This window comes from Protopterus annectens, chromosome 6.part0, assembly GCF_019279795.1.
Source record: "Protopterus annectens isolate FY-2018-M chromosome 6.part0, PAN1.0, whole genome shotgun sequence".
Classification (NCBI taxonomy): domain Eukaryota; kingdom Metazoa; phylum Chordata; order Ceratodontiformes; family Protopteridae; genus Protopterus; species Protopterus annectens.
The window spans coordinates 1,034,163,395-1,034,170,496 of record NC_056737.1 but is presented as its reverse complement, the minus strand read 5'-3'; the positions used below and the strand labels follow the sequence as shown (position 1 = coordinate 1,034,170,496).

Below are 7,102 nucleotides of genomic sequence, written 5' to 3'. Positions count from 1 at the left end.
AGATTCCCTTTTCAATTTTCTCTAAATCCAGAGCTGGCTTTGTCACTACAGTCTTGCAGGGCCTTATAGCTTGTCCTAATGCTATCTAAATACCTCCTCCCAGCCTTAGCTTTGGGAATCTACCCAAATGTGATGACTGCAACAGTGAAACATGAATATAGTACAGTTGTGTACACTTACCATAAATGTAGATGTTGGAGTGTATTCACTGTTAGTCCTGGTTACCCCTCCCTCCAGCCGCCTGACTTCTTTTGGCTATACGTCTTTTCTCCTTTACTATGCTTAAAAGGTTTTTGGTGTATTTGCTTTTTTATTGGTGGTATATCAGTGTATTTTTATATTTAATTGCTTCCCATTAGGGGGGAACCTGAAGTCTAGGGCAAGAAAAGCTGATGTAATCGCATCTGCTGCATGCTTTATACCCCTGACTATCTGACGTCACGGAAGATGAAACAGCAACTGTCGCAGGAACCAAGACTTTGATAATCAACCCAACTGAGGGCTACTGCAAGCAGATAACCCAAATGTGATGACTGCAGCAGTGAATACACTCTAACATCTACATTTATGCTAGGTGTACACAACTGTACTTTCCCTTCCTCAACACTGAGAATGCCATTGACGAGCCCTGTTCCATTCTTTTCCGAGCAGTTTTTGTCTTGGAGCCATGGCATTGATGCTTGATCTGGGAGATTGCGATTGGCTTCTTCCCTCTCCGAGCTGTGCCTTCTCTTGGGTGCCTTGGCACAATATAGCTCTGGTCCGATCCCTCTTGGGGACCAGGGATCTGGTGCAAGTCCTTCCCATTTCTCCTTAGTAGCTTCAGCTCCGGGTGGACTGGATAGGGCTTCGCCGGGCCCTTATGCCTTTCAGGTAGTGGAGAGGGTTTTCTCCTGGGTTAGAGAGTTGACCGTACAGGTTCTCCAATCCGCCTCTGTGCCTCAATCGGTCCAAGCCTTACTCTGTCTTGTCCTACCATGAGTTTTCTTGTCCCTGGCAGCCTCCAAGATCTCCCTGCTCAGGAGGGATCCTTCTCTTCCGATACTTCCTAGGATACTTTACAGAATACCCAGCTGAAGAATTCCTTCAGAAGAGGGCATGTAAAAGGAGGCACTTGTACTCCCCCTTGGAGTCCTTAACTGAGGATACTGACCTTGATGAGGTGGATGCCACCCCTCCGATCTCTATCTGAAAAGGTGTCCTTCAGTAACATGTTGGATATCCTAAAGCAGAAGGATGGATGGTTTGCCCAACCCCCTTCCTCTGAGGAGTCAGTTTTTTTGGAGGTGTTCAGGATGGGCCTGTCTACATCCTTGCTGACCCCCCCCCCCCCCCCCAGCGGATGCTCTCGTGGACTTAGTATCTCACTGTGCTTCAAAGGAACCGGACACCATAGTGTGTTTTCCCAAGCGGCCCAATAGGTTCTTAATGCCCCCTATAGACAGGAAACATTGGAGTAAAGATCCTGTGGTTGATGCTGTTGTGCAGGTGGTGGCCACTAAGAAAGAACTGGCAAAGGAAGCAGCCACTGTCCATTTGCCGAACAAGGAGTCCAGAGCGTTGGACAGAGTAGGGAAGTGTGTTTATGCCTCAGCAACCTTTGTGCTGAGGTCATTGAGCTGTCAAACTCATTTCTCTTGGCTCCAGATGGGCTTGATTACAGAATTTTCAGTTCTGTCAGAGTCAATGCCCGAGGAGGAATTTAAGAAACACAAAATTGACTAAAAAAAGGCCCAAACTTCAAACCATTAAAAAAAATGTAGAAATTAACTGGACTTCAACATGAATAAAATATTATTATTTTTATTAGTTAAAACTGGTCTACACAAGAATATCGAACTCTCAGAATCTCTAGCGTAAATAAAAACAAAGAAAAAAGTACCCCAATGGGTTTAAGCAGGGGGAACGTGCTCCCCTGCACCCCCACTGCTTCTTAAATATACCAACTCCTGGACTGCACTACATTGCAGTAAACTGAAATCTCCCCTTATGGAGATTTCCATTTACACACACGAGATTCTGAGCGTTCGATATTCTCTTGTCGACAATGTCAGATTTTACTTTGTTGACATTCGATAATATAATATAGACCTGTTAAAATACATCACATAAGCAATTTCATCTCTCAGAGACTTCTTCAGATAAAATACACTTGCAGTCATCATCCTGTTTATAAACTAGCTGAAGTTCATCAACCAATCATGAAATGCTAGTAACTAAAAAAAAATCCCCAGTGTTAAAAGTGTACAAAGCACCTATTCCAATCACAAGTACTTGCCAAAACTTTTTTAAAATAGGGTAAACTGTAAAACAAATAAAAATACATAAAAATCATGTTAAACTCTTAAAATTTAACATATCTGCTTTTTCAGACCTGGTGGGGATGATGCATTTAGTTGCAACTGCCAGACAAGTTCTCTTAAATGTCTTTGCCAGTCACCACCCCTAGAATGAATCTGCACTTTATCCAGTATACCAAAGCTAAACTTAACAAAATTACTACACACAGCAGAGTGCCTGTATAATGCATTCATTTCTTTTTTCTTCAGGATCTCATAAAGGTGCTCATAAATTCTTGATTTCAAAGCTCTGTCTTTCCAACATAGTATTCTGTGCAAGTATCACATTTAGCTAGGTACACTAGTTTGTTGGTATTGCAATTCCCTTTCACAAAGGAAACCTTAGTATTCATAACATTGTTTTCTCTTTCATAATGTACATTACAGTATGCAGAGCTACCACAAGATGTGGTACCAATACCAACATTTTTGTTTGTTTAGCATCTTCTAAGATACATTTAAAGATCTGAAGTAGTTGACTTCATTTGTCAGCAACCTTTGGGATTCGGATCCGACCTCGGATCCGAGCCGGCAATCTTTCACAGCTTAGATCCGAGCTCCTAGCTCCTCCCCTTCACCCATAATCCCCTGCCATCCTTGACTGACCTCAGATCTAGTTTGCCGCGCTTCTGTCAGCAGCTAGATTTTTGAGCTCCTGGTTTCTAGGGTCTTCTGAGTGTTTGAGAGATTTTAAAACTTTTTTATTACCTTTTTTATTACCTTTAAGTGTACGTGTGTGTGTGTGTGGTCAGGCTTCCCTTTTTAACTGATACCTTTTAGTTAAACTTACCCTCCCCTTTGCTGTTGCGTAGCTTCTGTGTGTTGTGTATTTGGGGCCTAACGAGTGGGTTTTTTCTTTAAGGTGGCTGAGGCCCCAAAACCCATTTTTTCTAAGTGCACAGAGTGTGGCCATAAGCTCTCCCCAGCAGATGGCCACACTCGGTGTGTTCGGTGCTTTGGGGTTGAACACTTTTCCTCTGGGTGTTCCATCTGCATGGCGTTCAACCCCAGGGCACTGAAGGACCGGAGGTCGAAGCTGATCCTAGCAGGACTTTTGCCCCCGGATTCGGCTTCGGCCTCCGGTACTTCTGTGGCCTCCTCCCCTGCTCCGGTGGTGGCCAATCCTGCCTCTCTCCCTCTGGTCGGGACTCAAACTCCCGCTGCAGCTCTGGAGGAGAGGGAGGCCTGGAAAGAAAAAAGGAGGGAGAAGCACCACAAGCGGCGGGCCGAGGCCTCCGCTTCAGCTACCCCGGCTAAGCGGTCTTCTCCCTCCAGGGCTTCCCTGTCTCCTCCTCCTTGGATCCGGTCTCCGTGTTTCTCACCGGGCCCCGAGGAGGAGGAGACCTGATCTCCGTCGAGGTCATTGAGGCGGCATTCCTGGCCAGCCTCGGCCTCGTTGAGATAGACTCGTAGCCTTTCCGACGCAGATTTGGACCGGATAATGCGAAGGTTTCTCCAGGCCCAACTGCTGATTGGGAGTGCTCCTGCCTCCCCCTCTCCGGGGGGGGGGGAGCTCAACACCTTTCTTTGCCCCGATAGCTCCATCTCCGACCCGCTTCCAGGGTTCGGAGACGAGCAGCCTTGGAGCCGGAGGTGGGTCGGCGCCGACAGTATCGGGTACTTAGGCGCCGACTCTTCCCACGAGCCCGTCAGATCCAGGCTCTCGGAGCCGTGGGCTGAGCGGCGCATTCAAAGGAATCATTGTGTCTTCGGGTCCGTCTAGGTCGGAGCACACTGGTCTGTCGGATCCGATAGCTTCGGCACCGACATCCATCGGATCCGAGCAAGGGTTTGCTCTCTGATCCCAGAGAGAGCGGCTCTCCCTCGGCTTTCGATGTGGTGGAGAGGGCACTGTCGACTGCTTCCAGGCCCCCCGGTCCTTCCTTCGGCTCCGCCCCGCACTCCCTCTCTGTTGGGTCCGGCTTCCATCACCCGGCCTCAGGGACAGCCTGCTTCGATATCCCAGGTCGTTCCCTTGGAACAGGACGTGGCTGAGACGTCCTGGGACAGCCCCCACGAGGACATTCCTCACAAGCGAAAGTGCAAGAGGAGGCACGTGGACTCCCCCGAGTCCTTGACTGATGACACGGATTTGGATGAAGGGGAAGGCTCCCGTAGGTCACCCCCCTGAGGATGTCTCCTTCGGAGACATCATGGAAATGCTCAGGATAAGAGGGGGGGTGGTCTGCCCCCAAGGCTTCCTCGGATGAATCCTTGTTCCTGGAGGCATTCGAAGCAGGCCCATCTACCTCTTGGGTGTTCCCTCCGCACGACCCCTTAGTGGACCTTATTACCACTATGGCGTGGAAGGAGCCGGACACTGTGGAGCCAGTCCCCAAACGCCCGGATAAAATCCTTAGTCCGCCCTCCGAGAGGTCCCAATAGAGCAAGGGTCCCCCCGTAGATGCTATGTTGGTGGCAGCCACCAAGAGGGAATTAGCTCGAGAGCCCCTCGGTCCATCCACCGAGCATGGAGTCCAGTTTTATGGACCGTTTAGGGAAGCGGGCTTTTAGTTCAGCAACCTTTTCGGTGAGGTCTCTGAACTACATGGCACGTTATTCGACTGTAGTGGGACCTTATCAGAGTACCCTGCATTGCCCCCGGAGTCCATGTCGGTGGAGGACAAGCGGTTGTACTCAACTCGGATGGCGACTTTCAGGTCCATATCTAACACCTCTATGCGGCTGTTGTCTCACGCCACAGAGGGAGCCGCTAGAGCCAGCAGAACAGGCCTCCTCATGCGGCGTCAGGCCTGGCTCCGGTATTACGATTTCGCGGAACCCTTCAAGGAGTCATTTGCGAACGCCCCCTTTCGATGGTTCTACTCTGTTTGGCAAGACCGTTCTCGAGACTTTGGTCCAGAGCGAAAAGGACGGGAAGACGTTGTCTGCTGTCGAGTCCGCTTCTCTGCTCCCCCGGAGGTCCTCCTCCAAGAACCAAAAGGGACAGAAGAAGATGTGGTTCCGGAAGTCGCAACAATCCCAGTCTGCTCTGGACCCCCAGTCCTTTCGTGGCAGAGGAGGACAGGGTGGGCGCCGCCCTAGAGGCAGAGGGGGCCCGAGGAATGGTGGGTCCAGAGAAGCTTTCTCTCACTGGCCCACCCAGCGACCCTGAGGGGTTGCCCGACTGCTCCTCTCTGGAGGCAGTCGGGGAAGGTTTTTCGAGGCACCTGGCAGCTTGGGAGTCCATCACGACAGACTGCTGGGTGCTTCGCATCATATCCAGAGGATACCAAATTCCCTTCTCTCACACCCCTCACCAACCCAAATGCCTCCCCGACGTCCCACCCGATCAGAGGGAGGCTGCAGCTGCGGAAATTCAGCAGCTCTTAGGAAAAAGAGCCATCCAACATGTCCCCTCAGACCAGTTCGGATCAGGTTACTATTCCGGGTTCTTTTTGGTGCCAAAAAAGACTGGGGACCTAAGGCCAGTCCTCTATCTCTCCCTCCTGAACCTGTCAGTAACCAAAAAAAAGTTCCGGATGGTCACCCTTCTATCCATTTCTCCCCCTGTTGCGGGAGAGCGACTGGATGTGCTCAATAGACCTCATGGATGCATATTACCCCATTTTGATGGACAAGTGATCCAGGAGGTTTCTCTGCTTCCAGCTAGGAGCCAGTCATTATCAGTTCAGGGTCCTTCCCTTCGGTCTCACCTCAGCCCCCGAGGGTGTTCACCAAGGTATTAGCAGTGATAGCGGCCCACCTGAGGCTTCAGGGAATGAAGGTGTTTCCATACCTAGACGACTGGCTCCAGACTGCCCCAACAAGGCATCTACCCAGCCAGGAATTACTTTCTCCACCTTGCTCCCCGGTTGGGGATCACAGTCAACATGGACAAATCCTTTCTCAACCCGACTCAGGCGATAGACTTTATCGGTGCCAGGTTAGACACCAACAACTTACTAGCCTTCTTAACCACCGATCGACTTCACACCCTGAGGCTACATGTGCAGGCCATTTTACTATCGTCTGCTCCCCCAGCATGATTGGTCCTGAGGGTGCTGGGCTCCATGGTGGCCGCAATTACCCTGCTCCCCATGGCTCGCCTGAACATGAAGGTTTTGCAGTGGACTCTCCAAGTCCAATGGTCCTAACGTCGATACCTTCTGTCACCCCATTCCCCTCAACAAGGCTTGCAGAAGGGCTCTCGCATGGTGGTTACAATCACCGGACCTCCAAGCGGGACGCCCTTTCTCCATGGCCCCTCCACTAGCCACGGTGACCACGGACGCCTCCCGCCTCGGGTGGGGGGGCATTATGCGGGCAGGACGGTCCAAGGCACGTGGAACGATACAGAGACCTCATTGCATATAAATGTTTGAGATGAGGGCAGTGCTGTTGTCGTTGCAAGCACTTCAGAGCCTTCTTCCTACAGGAACAGTTGCAGTTCAGTCAGACATGTCGGTGGTCTGGTACATCAACAAACAGGGGGGAACCAGGTCCTACCCACTCTGAGAAGCTATGAGAGTGTGGGAATGGGTGATCTCCACCAACCACTTTCTTATTGCAATGCACATTCTGGGACGGGCCAACATCCTGGCGGACAAACTCAGTCTCACCATACTGTCTCCTTACGAGTGGTCTCTCAGTCCCCAGGTAGCAAAGCGGATATTTGCCGTATGGGGACAACCCTGTTGCGGTCTCTTCGCCTAGGCATTCCCGAGAGAGGCTCTGGTGCATGCTTGGCCTCCTGGTCTACTCTATGCTTTCCCTCCTCTACCTCTGATGCTTAATTTTCTACAGAATGCCAGTCGGTTGGG

General features: G+C 50.6%; 1 protein-coding gene across 1 annotated transcript in view; it reads left to right on the top strand.

Annotated features, from left to right (window-relative positions):
* PAPOLA (poly(A) polymerase alpha) overlaps positions 1 to 7,102 on the top strand; it is a 1,404,594-nt gene that overhangs the window by 658,366 nt on the left and 739,126 nt on the right. The window lies entirely within an intron of this gene.